The 14,452-nt window shown below is 42.7% G+C and overlaps 1 protein-coding gene across 8 annotated transcripts in view; it reads right to left on the minus strand.

Moving 5' to 3' along the window:
• Positions 1-14,452, minus strand: part of AKAP13 (A-kinase anchoring protein 13) — a 174,846-nt gene that overhangs the window by 140,138 nt on the left and 20,256 nt on the right. The gene's annotated exons all lie outside the window — the stretch shown is intronic.

The raw sequence follows: 14,452 nt of genomic DNA on the forward strand, positions 1-14,452 counted from the left end.
ACCCAACCGAGGCGTCTGGGAATTGTAGTCCCGAAATGTCCAAGATAGTAACCGCCACTCTCCCCGATCAGCTCTGTACACAGAACAAACCAGCTGAGCAGTTCCCTGCACCGGAAACAAGGTAGGGGACTCTGCTACGTGTGTGTGTATGCGTGTATGTGTGTATGCGTGTATGCGTGTATGCGTGTATGCGTGTATGCGTGTATGCGTGTGTGTATATGTGAAACGGTTGAAGCATTATGGCAAAATATAAAATCCAGAATACAAATAATAATTAATCAAGACACAAACCCAAAAAATGTCTGTCACATCAAACAAGCCAATCTGACCATAAATCTGCTACGAAGTCGTGGTCCTGTCTCTGAAGGATTTGAAAGAGTCTTATTGAGAGCGCCAGTGCTGCTCCTTCCGAGAGGATTCCCTAGCTTCCTGTCTGCTCTGCAGTCCCTGAGGAAGTGAGGCTCACGAAACGTGTAGGGCAATCTTACAAGCACACAGCGGGCATCAGGAAGGGATGCCCGGACGCAGTTCATTGAGCGCGGCTCCTCTGAGGTTCAGGAAGGACTATTAGCAGAGACCTGGCTGGATTTCCTGTGTTTATTTGCAGACAGCAGAATGCGAGTGCAGTGATTTTTGTGTTTGACACACAAAAATTAAGCAGTCTACAGTGTGACTTTAGTCTCTGTGCACTCTTCGGAGAGGAAGAGGGGGTGGGGAGAGGAGAAGGGAGGGTGGAGAGAAGGATGGAGGGGAAGATAAGGGAGAGGGGGAAGAGCAGGGAGAGGGGGAAGAGCAGGGAGAGGGGGGAGAGGGGGGAGAGCAGGGAGAGGGGGGGAGAGAAGGTGGTGTGGGGGGGGGGGAGGAGGAAGAGAAGGGTGGGGGGAGGGGGGAGGAGGTACTATTTTACACTATGAAGCATGCACTTTACCTTGTTTCTTAGATTTGTCTTTGGGCTTGGTGTGTCCACCGTGAAGCTGTCCAAGTCTTCAGCATTGTTGTGACTTTGGATTGGCCGATTTGAAATTGAATCACTTTATTGGGACATTTAATGATTATATCCTTTATTCCATCTTATATATGATATTCTCTTTTTATGTTTGTCACATTGGTTACCGTATATTTATTATTGTAGATTAGATTCTTGCTGCAAGCACATAATAATTATATATTATTAATTCACTATCGCTGAATTCATATTTATTCTTCTAGTTCATATAGATTTATATTTTCACATGTTTGAGCACAGTTATCATTGAACCAGTTAGCGCTGATTGTTCTGTTTATTATACACACACACACACACACACACACACACACACACACACACACACACAGATGCTACTAATGAACAATGTAATCATTGTTTTTTTCTTGTATAGCCTTGACAGTGTACGCATCGCTGTACATAGAATGTTTGAAGGAATGGGGTCACTGCCCCACAGGGAGATAAAGAGACTTGCCCAAGGTCACAAGGAAGGGACACCAGTATTTGAAGTGCTTCAAAGTCAGTGCCCTTGTTTACAGAGTCAGTGTCTGTACTCACAGAGCCGCTCGCTTATTAACGTGCTACAAACCGCACCACAAATTAAAAAATAGAGCAACTGCTTCGTGAATCTGTTTTAAGAAGCTTTCCGGTTCCAAGAGTATGAAAAAACGATAGACTACAGAGGTCTAACAAATATTACAGTTTATAGGGTTCAGGGTTTTCCCCCTCCCCTTCCCTCCCCTTCCCTCCCCTTCCCTCCCCTCCCCTCCCCCTCCCCTCCTCTCCTCTCCTCTCCTCTCCTCTCCCCTCCTCTCCCCTCCTCTCCCCTCCCCTCCTTTCCCCTCCTCTCCCCTCCCCTCCCCTCCGCGTGGTGTAGAACAGGAGGTGGGAGTTTTACTAAACTCTGGTATTGGATAACACATTAAAGGGACATTGAAGCCAATATGTGAGTTAGCTAATACTGGAGTTTAGTGAATATCCCCCTACGGTTTCAAATCAGACGTGATCGAGCAAGAAGCATAAAAAATAAATCACTAATGTTTTGTCTGTGCTTAGATTAACCTACTGAACAGTGGGAACAGATGAAATAGCAGCAGCTGTAGTGTTTATTTAATGTCAGCTTGTATATTCCTTTAGCGGGGCCCCTGCACGTGCTATGCAAAATACAGATGTGCAGCACATCAGGCGTTCGGCATCAAAATATTCAAATGTATTAACTGCATCTCACATAAAAACAAACCAAACTACAAAGGGTCATTTTAGAAATATCTACTGGACTGATGTAGATCCTTTCTCTGTTACAATGCAGTAATAGAATAAGCTTTATAAAATCAATGTATTGTTGGAATATAAACAGACAATTTAAACCAAATGATTGACAAAAATATAATGACTTCACATTTACAAAGCTTTTTCATTCACGAGTCATATGTTGAAGTACAGTATGGCATGCTTCGCAAGAGATTGAACATATACTGTACCGTATGAAAAACATTGTAAACTAAACATTACTTCATGGTCATATAGAGGTAAAGGTAAAAATGTAAAGCATTGGTCAAATTTCTAATGTAATTACATTAAAACTCCTTACAGGGCTTGCATTTTTCTAAACATGAACAATACATACACACGAAGATTGCAATGGGATTTAACAGCTAGATTTCATATACTAAAAAGAACATTTGATTAGCTAATTAAACACTTCACTGAAGCATGTTTCATGCGTCTCTACGCTCAATTCAGGTGTGATCAGGGCCACCAACAGGGGGACAAGCCAGGACTGTTGTCCCGGCTCCAATCAATGCCAGTGACACTACTGTGTATGGCCGCACCCTTCCGCAGACCAATCCGCGGGCCTGTAAGGACAACCATTCACCGGCCACCGGCCCCCCATCCTCAGGCTGAAGGTAAGCCCAGGGGACATGTCTGCACTACGCTCACTGCTCACTGTCCCCAGGCCCATAACTTCCCTATACCCCTCCTCACCCCCCCACCCCCCGGTTGGCCATACCTCCTTATACCAACGGCCCCCATGCCCATTCCTCCATGTGCTTGGAATAAAGCATCTCTTCCCTCCCTCGGTGACGATGGGGAGTGGGAGGACTGCTTCTTATATTTATTTTAGCGGCCTGGGTGTGATGTTCAATTGCCCAATTGTTGTAGATCATTTTTTTTAAGGCTTTTAAATGAAGTGTGCAATTTTCTTTTTAGATGCATAATGTAACTGCTAAAGATGTCCCGGTCTACAATTACAGACCAATCTCTTCCCCCAACACCACCCAAAGTCATGGCAAAATGTGTCCACCCTCAATTCAGAGATTAGTATAACAAGACACATTTCCTCTGCTAACTCCAATCTGGCGTTTGCCCAAAACATTCCACAGTAACTACCCTCCTAAAAGTTTGCAATGAGATACAGTGTGTGATGGAACAACTTACTGGTGCAATATTCCTAGATTTTGCAAAGGCCTTTGACACTGTTGACCATGTTATCTTGTTAAACAAGCTTCAGTGCTCTGGAATAGGGGAACATGCTTTAAACTGGTTTCATTTCCATCTATCGTGTAGATCCCAAGGTGTGTGTCTCGGGCTCCAACTCTAACCCCTTGGATATCACCTGAAGTGTCCCACGAGGCTCTGTTCTTGGGCCCCTACGCTTTTCAGTCTTCATTAATGATCTACCTACAGCTTGTGAGGGAGCTTCAATGCCCATGTATGCATATGATACAATCTTGTGTACACACAGCCCTAGAGTCTCGGACCTTGAACATGTAATTCAATTTGATTTGACCTAAACGCTGGATTTGCAAAAAACAAACTTTTGAGAACACAGACAACTGTAACAATGGTATTTGGTACTATCATTACATTTCTAAGGCTACTAATGACGAAGATTCAGATCAGAACCAACTCCAACACCATTCTAGCCCTGGTCACTAGTTTTAAATATCTGGGCATGTGGCTCGACTCCAAATTAACTTTTGGGTTGTATATTGATACCCTGAATCCAAAATCTATGTTAAACTGAGTGTACCTTATAGGAACAAATCCTCCCTAAGTCTGCTGGTAAGGAAACATATTGCACAGCAGATGCCAATTCCCGTCTATCTGAACAAGTCCCTCACCCCTACCACATGCAGCACTTATCCGAGATCTGACTCGGAAAGACTGTTCATGGTCCCAAGGTTCAGCAAAGTATCCGGCCGCTCCTCCTTCTCTTACCGTGCACCCCAAAACTGGAACAATCTACCGGAGACTCTCACAGACCCCACCAGTCTAAGTTCTTTCAAAACTAAAGCTGTCTCACATTTTAATCTGGTCTGTAACTGTTACATACGCCTATAATATATATGATCTGTAACTGTGCATGCAATGTCTTGTATATAATGTATACCCTGTTCACTTATGTATTTATAACCATGTATTATTTGTCATTTTAACTCTATGACCAGAACATACTAAAAACGAGAGGTAACTCAATGCATTACTTCCTGGTAAAATATTTTATAAATAAATACAATTTCACATTGGTTAGGCACGGTGTCTCTGTGGCTTCTGCTTGCGTTCAACAACATTTACATAACAAGGTTATCAATTATTTCTGTTCACTTTGAATGTTGAATTATCTATGATTGGAAAATTAACCTACACACATTTTTATAATAAAAAGCACAAGATCATAAACGTCTGGAAGAAAATGTAGGTTATGTATTTATTTTGAATGGACAAGGTAGCAACACTATACTGAAATATAAAATTATCTGGCAGATTGTGCAAGGATTTGGGGTTTCAAATATATGCAACAGATTTGTGTGGAAGGGCCTCACTTTACAATCTCGTCATACTGACCAATCTTGGTCATCTCATGATTGATATAATTGTGTTCCACAAAAGCCATTACTGCTTTGATTTCCAGCATCGCTGCTCAAATCATTAGACAGTCATATGTCTGTTTCAAAAGAAGGCTGCTTTTGTACTTTTTGTAATTTAATTATTCCGTATATGATGAAACAAAATAATGTGCAGTTGAGTTAATTTTCCAGTTTCCTTTGTGTGTTTTTTCCTTGGCTTCATAGAGAATTGTATTGGAAAAGTACATGTACAATGTGTCAAACAGCAGCGTTTACGCTCAGATACAATGTGTCAAACAGCAGCGTTTACGCTCAGATACAATGTGTCAAACAGCAGCGTTTACGCTCAGATACAATGTGGGCGACATCCGGTGCAAGGGAAATAAAGAATCATCTTTGAAGCCTAAAGGCAGCGTCCATGGTCGGGCAGACGGTGCGGAGGCGTGCGTACGCTGACCGATCAAAATGCCCAAGCCAGTGGCCGCGTCCATGCAGTGTGCGGGCGGAAGCGGGAGGGGACTTGCGTTGCGCGATAAATCAGTGACATCACTGGTACGTCGCTAGACACACCCCCGAACGACGTGCGTACCATGGCCAGGGAAAGCACCCGCTTTCCCTCCACCTCCGCGCGGCTGTACTTACAATGGACGCAGCCAAAAACTGAGCCAGTGTCCCCTCGAGAGCTAAGCAGACACCCGGTTGGCAAGATACTTAAACGGTGAAGTTACTGGTACTACTTCCTGGTTTTTAAAGGGTATTTGAATGGCTATCCAATGGGAAGCCCCAACCGATGATGTTGCGGCTTCCCATTGGCTCAAGATTTGACAGCCATTTTCATTTGCCTGGAAGGAGCTTTAAACAGGGAACTTCACGGTTAGGGATTCACACAGGTGGAAATATGGTGGCGCAGCTCATAGGGTGATCTCCTGACTGCCACCCTGTAAATGGGAGACACACGAGTATGGGAGCGATTTCTGCTTTAACATACAGTAGTTGCAAACACAAAAAAAATGGAGCCATTTATGGAACATTCCGTGTTGATTAACTGTACCATTGCTTAAATAGCTGCGCACTGTGGCGCATCTTTCCACCCATGGAATAGATCAGGGGTGCGCAAACAGGGGGTGCATTGTGCTTATAGGCCCCGCTCTGTTCCCCAAAGCATTTCAATTAAATGCCAAGGGAGCACGCTAGGCCTCTGTAAGGGCCCATATCTCATCTCTGGCGCCTTCTGGCAACGTCGTGACATCAGAAACGCAGGAGACAAGGTAAGTGGGGGGGTGAGCAGGGGGGAGAACAGGCAAGGGGGCCACAGACCAAAAATTTTATGCACCCATGGTATAGATTATAGAACGCAAAGGCAAGCAACACAAACCGTTATTGCATTTTACGCCCATCAAGTGCAACAACCTTTTGTTTAATATTATAAAAATTAAAATGTAGGTATTTTTTATGGGAGTATAATTCTCAACCTATGTTCTGTATAGATGTTTGCTACACATTTAAAATCACGTGCTAAAAATATAAACCGTGAGGATGAACCAGGTATGGGGGGGGGGGTGTGAAAATACTTAGTCCCCTTTTCAATTTTTAAACATAATTTTTCTATGTTTAGCACGCAACCGCTAAATTGCAGCATGAAAGACTCTCCAGCAGTCCTTCACTCAGCTGTTTTGTGGCTTTCACAGATGCAAAGTCAATCAGTTTGCAAAACTAGATACATTGCTACAGCGATGGAGCCAATTGTGTGATGCATCTGAACATCCACAAAGATTTTCTACAGTCTTTATGCCATATGAAAGATAGACCGTTAAACGCCACCACCATTTCATACCTGAACGCCATATGCAGAATTCTACGGGATGACGTAAATTCTCACATGTACCAAAATGAAACAGAGCTAAAATTAACCCAACCAAATATACAAAAGAAAATGCATTTACATATCGAGTGTTTGGTATACTCTTTTAGTGAACTTCTAAAAATTTACATTTACCAACTTTTAGGCAATGTCAAATCAAATTTGAACTGAATGATTTGCACTTCGAGTGATACTCCATGAAGAGGTTTGTAGTTTGTAATGCCTGGCATGTGTCCTGCAGCCGTCAGACAGAGAACAGACAGGAACGCTGTTAGGATGTAGAGGAGGAAACATGGACCCAAGTACAAGAAATTATTTGACTTGACTGATAATAGAACCAGGACAGCCTCAGCGCTGAAGAACGTGGCATCCAATCTTACTCCAGCAGACCACCAAGAAGGATAAATACGTTTCCCAAAGACAGTCTGGGTCTCAGTCTCCGGTTACCTCCGCTTCTAGTTATAAGGAAGGTCGGCTTTAAGAGAAGCTTCTCTGTGCATCTATTCAAATCAAACTGGGGATTGTTTCTTCATTTTTATTGAGACAGCGGCATTATATTATTATTGCAATGTGAAACTCGACACAAAGTTAACCTCAACGTGCAATGTTTAATAACCGTTTACACTTGCGGATCTGCATCACATTCCAGGCCTAGCAAGCTAATTAATACATAATGTAACTGTGCACCATTGTCGTATTAGCAACGGAACGGTCAAGGCCAAGTCATCCAAATCATCCAAATCATCCAACGAACCGGTTTGCAAAAGAAACCGAACACTGGAGGCATCGGTTACTGAAAGGGCCAAAATAACGATACAGGGAACCTACAACATCCATGTATGCTCAAAAGCCTTTACTGACAGTAATTTTAAAGTAATACTTCATATTTAGGGCTGCGAATACTAATATGTTGCAGCACCAAACAAAGCAGAGTATGCGACTATACATTTCAATAACTTTGCTCATCACTGTAAAACCATTTGAAGACCCTGTAGTACCATACATAGTTACATAGTAACTATAATACCTTCTCCATCGTTCGTATTTTTGCTTACATAAGCAACATTTCTTGCTGTGGGTGTGTATGCGATTTCAGAATTAAGTGATGCACCTAAAAAAAAAAAAAAAGCAAGTATAGAAAAAAATAAAAAGTATAATTCTGAACTAAAATTTAGCAAAATAAGACAGTAACTAGTAAAAACAAAATAATATAATTTTCTTTCAAATTCTGCCAATAATTCATGCATGTACTTGGACTCCATGGATAGCAACCCAAAGTAATTTAACAGCTAGTTCCTGTCGTGACAAGCTTACAATAAAATGTTTCGAGAACTGGTTCAATATTTACAGAGGCGGTAGGTTGCTTCCCTAGTCCACACGGTCGAAATATCAAAGAATGTAATTGTATTTATACCAACAGAAACCAATGTTCTATCATGGAGATTAAGCCATTACAACGTAAATACTTGGATAATGTGAGAAGGCAAAGAGACCTATTGCCCTTTTTTAGACAAAATAAATCATTGTACCGCTTTCCCCCTTCATATCCCACAAAGTGCTATTAAGTAGTGTGATTAGAGCAGCAACTGAAATGTAATGTTTAACTGGGACAGACACAAACACTGACCTGGAAAAGACTGGACGTGGCCCAATGATTATGCTGATTTCCAACCCTCCTACACAACCCTGGGAGAAAGGGAGCGGTAGTTTCGATTTACCAGAGGCCGACGTTTCAGAGAACGGAAATGTGGTTGAAATAAATCTTTTGCAGGGTTTCTGCAGGAATATGCACACTTTATGGGTCGTTCATTAAGCTGTGATAGCGCCGATCAGGGCACGATCACACAAACTCCCATTGAAGTCAATGTGCCCCAACCAACACTAATGCAGTTTAATGAATAACCCTCTTTGATCAGCGATTCGTAATGGGAGAGCGTACTTCCCACGAAACGTGCGCTAATGATTACCCGCACCTGGAAAGCCGGGTATGTTTTTGATACTATGTTTCAGCAATGTAACTGGTTATATTGCGGATGTAATAAAAGCGCTGACCTAAGTTACCTGCCTGCAGTGTTACACCTGCACTTAGTATCAGCTCTTCCGATTTGAGAAATAAACTACTCCAAGGTTAATCAGATCATATAACTTCATAAAGGTTTTATTTAAGGGCACACGGCTCCTTTCGTTAGACATGACAAGCTCTGCAATGTTCGACGTACCGCTTCCGGCAGACAAACTCCGAAACGAAAATATGTAACAACGGTAAAATAAAAATGGATACTTAATGAGTGTCACAAAGTTGTACTAAAACACTTAGATTGTAAGATCTTTGGGGCACGGTCTCCTTTAGCCGTACGTTGTATTTTAACTGTTGCACGTATTCCCATTGTTTGTCTTGTATTCGCCTATTGTAATGATGCAAAGCACGGCGTGGATGGTTAGCGCCGGTATACGCTTGGTGCCGTGTGAAGGGCATTTGCCTATTTATTCTCAGACACGTGCCGGGGGTCCTGCATTATACAAAATGGATATTACGTACATTATTTGTTCTTTGCGTTCGAAGGGTACAGGAGGCACATAGCGGAGCAGCAGATATTATGCCGTTTCTATACGGATATCCCCATCAATTGTGTTATGTTTCAGCCAAAGTTTATGCAATTACAAATAGCGGTTCTGTACTGTAACCTTGTGCGTCTCATTTTGTGAAGGAGAAAAGGTTTTTGTTTTTTTAATGAGTTGACATCAAATCTTCAATAATAAAACAAAAAGAGAGAATTACTAACTATATCAGGAGTGGTCAACTCCCGTGAAAGGTCACAGACAAGTTCCTGGCTTTAAGAAGACAAGCTTTTCCATGAGGAAATGGTTTGGTGGAACCACACATTGATATAGATTTTAAAATCAACCATCCTTCTAGGTTTAATTTTTCTCAATACTCTAGCTGTTAATCACATAAGATGAATCTTTTATTTTTATGCATGAGAACAGCAGCCCAGCCATAGTTAGTTCTTGGTACAAAAGAAAGTAACTGCCGAAAATTACAAAAGAGTGTGTGTGTGTGTGTGTGTGTGTGTGTGTGTGTGTGTGTGTGTGTGTGTGTGTGTGTGTGTGTATATATATATATATATATATGTGTGTATGTATGTGTATATGTATGTGTGTATATGTGTGTGTATATGTGTATGTGTGTATGTGTATGTGTGTATATATATGTGTATGTGTATATATGTGTGTGTGTGTGTGTGTGTATATGTGTGTGTGTATATATGTGTGTGTGTGTGTGTATATGTGTGTATATGTGTGTATATGTGTGTATGTGTGTGTATGTGTGTGTGTGTGTGTGTATGTGTGTGTATGTGTGTGTATGTGTGTGTATGTGTGTGTATATGTGTGTATGCACAGTGACGCGCGCAGTGACGCGCGCACACACAGTGACGCGCGCACACACAGTGACGCGCGCACACACAGTGACGCGCGCGCACACACAGTGACGCGCGCACACACAGTGACGCGCGCACACACAGTGACGCGCGCACACACAGTGACGCGCGCACACACATTGACACACGCACACACAGTGACGCACACTACCTTCCAAGCCTGTGGCTCACAGAAGCACGGACCGTACACACAAAAAGTGTGCGTCACGTGCACGAGCGTTCGCACAGGCACGTGTGCACCCACTATAATACGGGCCTAACGCTACTGTAGACCAGAAAGCATAGAGGAAATGGGCCCAAGCACTTCTGGGACTCCTTGTAGTCTTTGCTTGAGAAGTAACACTGGGACAGTAACAAGCGTATGTAAAGTGTTAGCACAGACGGCAGGTCAGTGTGTACTCACCATTACCAGATTTCAGTGTAGCCAAAAAAGATAAGGTACAAGTAGCAATACAAATACAACTATCACATCCAGAACAGATCTGGAATGTTGCAAAGTGTGATTCATAAGCACTAAAGATTTAAATCACATACACACTTAATGATCGTTATATTTGCTTCCGGAAGCCAACTGCCAATTCGCTTAAAAAAATGTTTTTGCAACTTAAAAATGGGACTGCGTCTGTAACCCGTTTCACTGCCTTGCAAGACCAGCTGGCATTTAAGGAGTTCATTTCTGCAAATAAACATGACATCACAAAGATGGCTGGCAATGCCAGCTTTGTCAGTTTCATTGTTCATTTTTGGCAGAAGACCCTTCGTACAGTGAAGCAGTGCCGGTCTGGACAGGATTTTGGAAGGAGAACAATCAGCAGAATTAATTAAGTCATTCAACTACAAAAACTATTGCCCAGGTCTGGACATCCTCATATTAAATTGTCGACTTCTTACCACATCAGGTGAATAAAAGATTAATACATTTAAAATAAATAAATAAAAAAGGAAGACGGATGGACTACAAAAACACACACATCTTGAAAGAAGCTGGGGAAGAAGTAGAGAAAATTCTTTAAAAAAAAAAAACTGTACATGCGGCTTGAAGAACAAGAACATTTCAAAACAATGGAGCAATGGCATAGTTATCCTCAGCCACAACAAAGGGAACAAAAACCTCAACAACTACAGACCAACCAGTCTACTCCCAATCACATTTTACAAAGAAACTCAATAATCAGATGCAATAGACCTTGGACGATGGGACACCCTACAGCGTAAGGCCGCGTCCATATCCCTGCAAAGGAGTGCGCAGCGCGAACAAAGGGCCGTACCGCTGACAGGCCATAGAGCGCGCGACCGCGCATGTGATGAAATGCCATTTTGGAGGAGACAATCATTTTTTATTTTGTCGTGCGCCGGCTGGGTCACGTGAGCGGTTCAGCCAATGAGGGTGAACCGCTCACGTGACTTTACAGCCACGCCTCCCCCTCCCAAAGGCCACAGATCGCCTCTGGGGCAGGCACGCGCGACGCCAATCGCTCCGTCGCGTGCGCCTGCTATATGCGCGTCCCAAAACGGATTTCGCAGTGAATACAAAACCATGGACCACATCCAAGTTGTACAAGAAGCGATTTCCCCAAATAATGAACACAATTTAACTCATAGTTTAGGATTAGAGGATTATAAAAAAAGCATTGATTCCATCTACGCCTCAGTGATATTAAATGCACCACGTGTCGAAGTGTATATTGCTATTAAAAGACAATTTACGAGAATACCACATCAACTATTATTACGATACAAGCACAATAAGGGTCCGTATGAGGGGGCGACAGGAAAACACCGTGTCACCAAAGCTTTTCACAGCAACACGTGAAGAATAGTTCAAGGCATTGAATTGGGAAGAAAAAGGAATCAAAATCAACGGCGAATCCTCTCCTACAATTTGCAGCTGACTTATTTGTGCCGGAAGACCAATACCAACAAATCTGAGAACTCACCGAATCAGGTAAGATGGGACTCCATATGACCACAGTGATGTTCCAATGTGTCAACTCTACCAATAGCAAAATAAATGGAATAGAACTAGAAGTTGAAGACTACGTCTAGCTTGGCCAGCAAGTATCAATAGATGGGAATCTTTTCAAATTAAATCAATGGAAGAATGAAGATGGGATGGAGCACATTTGTAATAAACAAGACCACATTGCAAGGGAACTTTCCACGGTGCCCGAAAAGAAAAAGTATTCAACCAGTGCATCCCATCTGTGCTCACGTATGGATGTGAAATATTGACCTTAAATGCAAAGACAATTCAGAAGCCTCAGACATCTCAAATAAGTATGGAGAGATGTATGTTGGGAATTAACCAAAGAGACAAGAAAAAGAACGAATGGGTTTGAAAGCAAACAATAAAGTCTGTGTCATCATCACAAGGGTGAAGAAATGAAAACGGCGGTGGGCCAGACACTGCAAGAAGAAATAACCCATTGTTGGACAAAGATGGTACCCGACTGAATTCCAAGGGATATAAAAAAAAACAAAAGTAAGACAGGACGATGAAACCAGAAAATTTGTTGGAGCAATGTGGAGAAGAGAGGCTTGCAACCATAGTGCTCGAAGATCATTGGGGAGGCCTTCATCCAGCAGTCGATCGACAAAGGCTGCAGATGGAGATATATAAATATATTAATATACTTCCTTTTATATACTATTTGTCTTGGAATATTTGCACTAATGTTTCTGCTCATCATAGAAGTGTGTGTCTGTAATATCTATATATAGATATATACAGTATATAGGTATCACACACACACACACACACACACACACACACACACACACTTCTATGATGAGCAGAAACATTAGTGCAAATATTCCAAGACAAATAGTATATAAAGCAAGTTTAAAAGAAAAAAATCACGGAAGAAAACTTAGAGCTACAGCTTCAATGAACACAAGGGAAGGAATATGACCAGGGCTGTCGATAAATGGACAGATAAGCCTGGTATAGAAGAAAGGGCCCGGCCATCCACAGACACCCCCCTTCAAACATGCCCCCGTGGCCATGCCTCTCCGTTATTGCAGCATAAATCGAGTTACACACCCCCTCCCCAAATCGCCAGCCCAGGAAATGGCTGACGTCTCAGCGAGCCTGGTTACCACGTCATAGTAATACTGTATTACCTTATGGCAAAACTACCGATTGCTTGCCAAGCCTCATTGACGGTATTCTGTGAAAGCGCAATGAGGTTTAAATATTCTGCTTTATAATTTCCAAAAAGGTTGAGACTGGCTCTGTCTGATGCCTGTGTGGCTTGAAGAATTAGGAGTGACACCAGAGGATTAAGCTCTTCGAGGTTGGGAGGCTTTTATCTCTGTTTACTTTACTGTTGCTTTGCTCATCCTATATGGTACACCTGTTCCCTAGCATGGCACATCAGCTGGAAGTTTAAATACTATATTTTTGCTCTCCAAGTACAACACATGGATTACGGCAAACGTCAATGTCATATTAAGAGAAAGCAACCCCTGCTCCAGAAGACTTACATTTTATAAATGGTGATATTGCACACGGTCAGACAAAGACATTAGCACATTGCAGACTGCTGCTAGGGGGAGAAACCGTGACCGTCACTGCATCCCCCCACCCCCCAATCACTGTCAGTGTGTGTCAGACACACACACACACACAAATAGGTTGCACTGCTGCCGGACATGGTGGTGACTGACAAGTCTCTCAGCGCTGCAACACAGGCGCACGGATTAAACAGGGACAACCCTCCCTAGGACTAAAGTTAAAAAAACAAAAAAAAATATCCAGTGACATATTTAAGGGATCCCATCTCCGTAATTGTTACCTTTGTACCCAAATGTAACACACGGGTATTTGTTAAAGTGAGACTTGGGAGCGGTTTGCTCTCCTCTGGCTGTTCCCTTTAAGTGTGTTGTCACCGTGTGATCAGCGCGAGCGCTTGTACAGCCCGGGTCCCCGCCTCACCCCACAGCCGTCCCCCTAATCTTTATTGATTCTCAGATAAGGACTGGTCGGGATAAGGACAAAGAAAACCCTTGTTTAACAAACACTGCCCCAATCAGCGGCTCCTAAGAACTCAAGTTTAACGTCTTATTAATTTCGAGAACAAAAGCAAATTAAAATCAAATCAAAGCAGCCACACCTGTGATATTAGCCGTGTTAGGCCTGTAATATAGTGCGCGCTGTTGCGCTACCGTGCGCGCGTCAATTACAATTGACTGTAAGAGGCTGAAGTTGATGTAGTTGAGACCCGCGCACACGGCCGTGAGCGGTGGTGCGGCAGACCAGAGAAATTACAAGAGAATTGTATTTTCGCGCTGTTGCAGCGCCACGTGACGCTGT

This window comes from Ascaphus truei, chromosome 18 (genome assembly GCF_040206685.1).
Source record: "Ascaphus truei isolate aAscTru1 chromosome 18, aAscTru1.hap1, whole genome shotgun sequence".
Lineage (NCBI taxonomy): Eukaryota > Metazoa > Chordata > Amphibia > Anura > Ascaphidae > Ascaphus > Ascaphus truei.